We start from the raw sequence: 2,753 nt of genomic DNA, 5'->3' as shown, positions 1-2,753 counted from the left end.
ATGATGATGAGTCTGCATATAGAAAGGAGGTTGAACGGCTGGCTTTCTGGTGCAATCAAAATAACCTGGAGCTGAACACGCTCAAAACAGTGGAGATGATTGTGGACTTTAGGAGGAACACCCCAACATTGTCCCCCCTCACCATTCTTAACAGCACTGTGGCAGCAGTGGAGTCATTCAGGTTCCTGGGCACTACCATCTCACAGGACCTGAAGTGGGAGATACACATCGACTCCATTGTGAAAAAGGCCCAGCAGAGGTTGTACTTCCTTCGCCAGCTGAGGAAGTTCAACCTGCCACTAGAGCTGCTGAAACAGTTCTACTCAGCAGTCATTGAGTCTGTCCTCTGCACTTCAATAACTGTCTGGTTTGGTGCAGCTACGAAATCAGACATCAGAAGACTACAAAGGACAGTTCGGTCTGCTGAGAGGATTATTGGTTGCCCCCTGCCCCCCCTTCAAGAACTATACACTTCCAGAGTGAGGAAAAAGGCTGGTAAAATCACTCTGGACCACACTCACCCTGTCCACTACCTTTTTGAACTGTTGCCTTCTGGCGTCAGAGCTCTGAACACCAGAACCGTCAGACACAGGAACAGTTTTTTCCCTCAGGCCATCCATCTAATGAACAATTAAATTGCCCCATTGAGCAATAATTATGTGCAATACACAGTTTAATTATAATTTTAATTTATATTATCCAACATATCCACTTCTGCCATTACTTACATTGCTCTGTACATAATATACAGGTTTTTGTTCTTTATATAACAAGATTGTATTAGATTTGCACTACGCGTGTGTATGTGGGTATGTATGAAGGTAAGTGTATGTACGTATAATTATTTATTTTGTGTTCTTTTTTGTTTTTAATTACCCATGTCTTGCTGCTGTTTTTGGTATTGTTTGTATTGTTGTTGACTGGAAGCTCCTGTCACCTAGACAAATTCCTTGTATGTGTAAGCATACTTGGCAATAAAGCTGATTCTGATTCTGATATATATACACATACATACAAACACAGACATTACTGTGCAAAAGATTTGGGCACATAAGATGTTTCCCATAAAATTTGTCTTAAGTTGGTTGTTTATATCTGCTAATTTAGTGTATCAATAGGAAATATACATTTTATACTTCTAAACATTCCTTTTGCTAATAGAACATAATAGAATAGAAGAAGAGGGAGCCCTGCAACAGATGGCATGGCCCTCACAGAGCCCCCCACTGAACATCGTGTCAGTCTGGGATTACATGAAGAGAAAGAAGTAATTGAGACAGCCTAAATAAATAAAAGAACTGTAGCAAATTCTCCAAGAAGCTTGGAACATCATATCTGCCAACAACCAAAGAAAGTCCAAGTGTAAGTAGGAGAAATGTTGCTGTTTTGAAGGCAAAACTGTTCACACTAAATATTGATTTAGCTCTTTTTCTGTTTACTGGACATTGTATGATGTTAATTGACTAATGAAAACTATTTATGTAATTATTTTTTGAAGAAATCCTCATTTTGAAAGTTTTTCACAAGTGCCTAAAAGTCCTGTATATATATACTTTATATATATATATATATATATATATATATATATATATATATATATATATATATATATATATATATATATATACATATATCAATACTTGAATATACTGTATATGCCTTTACAGAAATGGACTTCCAAAAATAACCTAACCTAAAAATTATTAATTTAATAAACAATTTGACAATTTTATTTAAATATATATATATATATATATATATATATATATATAATATGTGTGGTGAAGTGGCGCTTTAAGCATGACTCCGCCCCATGTATATTTACAGGACCTTATTTAGAGTATATAAAGGGCATCACCAGAGTGGCGGGATATTGCGTCATCATTGTGTCACCTGGGCGTCATGGTTGCCGGTGCTCGACAGCTCTGTGTGTGAGGTGGGTGTTTGTTTGCCATAGCTACGATTTGGCGACTAGATTGTGTGTTTACTGACTTTTCTGCTCAGCTGGTGTCTGTTCGGAGGTACTGATCGTACTGCTCGAGAGGGTGTTTCCTCTGCATCACTGCTGTAGTTCCAGTTTAGATCGCAAGTACAACACGGCGTGCTGTGGGTGACTGCTGCTCTTCTGTTTGGTAGGTCCATTGTGTATATTCGAGTGTGGGACTGCATTTATTTTGCTTCTGTATGACGCGTGATTTTCTCTGTGTAGTAAATGGTATGAGAGAATGGTCTGCCGGATATTTTAACGGAAGTCCCGCTGATCGGTATGTAAACCCACTCATGTCTTTATGTCCACTTTAAAGTAACGTTAAAAGTGTGTTTTTAACTCTGTTTCTTGTGTATTTTAGGCCGTGAAAGTGGCCGTTTGATCGCAACATTGATTAGCCTCGATGCTGCGGTTTTGCTTAGGGGTGTTTTGCTTATGGCTGTTTTGATTACGTCTGTTGTGCTCGTTGCTGTTTGTTTTTCTTATTGTAATATTTGGTTTATATTTGGAGAGTAATTGATTATTCGTTTTTTTGTTCTTTTGCCTTTATTTTGGTGACCGTATATTCTTTTCGTGTGTTTATTTAGTGTTAATTGTTTATTGCTGGCAACATTAACAATTAATGCCGTTGGTTTTGTATATTTTCTGCATCAATTGATTTTGCTTTCCTTGATTATTAGTTTTTTTGTTCTTTTGCCTTTATTTTGTGTTAATTGTTTATTGCTGGCAACATTAACAATTAATGCCGTTGGTTTTGTATATTTTC

General features: G+C 37.2%; 1 long non-coding RNA gene across 1 annotated transcript; it reads left to right on the top strand.

The window, feature by feature from the left end:
* Positions 1 to 1,833: 1,833 nt before the first annotated feature.
* On the top strand, positions 1,834 to 2,346 carry LOC127651939 (uncharacterized). Its single transcript, XR_007971626.1, has 3 exons — positions 1,834 to 1,936; positions 2,005 to 2,132; positions 2,210 to 2,346. It is a non-coding gene; the product is annotated as an uncharacterized LOC127651939 (long non-coding RNA).
* Positions 2,347 to 2,753: the final 407 nt, after the last annotated feature.

This window comes from Xyrauchen texanus, chromosome 11 (assembly GCF_025860055.1).
Source record: "Xyrauchen texanus isolate HMW12.3.18 chromosome 11, RBS_HiC_50CHRs, whole genome shotgun sequence".
Taxonomy (NCBI): domain Eukaryota; kingdom Metazoa; phylum Chordata; class Actinopteri; order Cypriniformes; family Catostomidae; genus Xyrauchen; species Xyrauchen texanus.
Note: the sequence above shows the minus strand (reverse complement) of the source record. Positions and strands in the feature narration are given on the sequence as shown.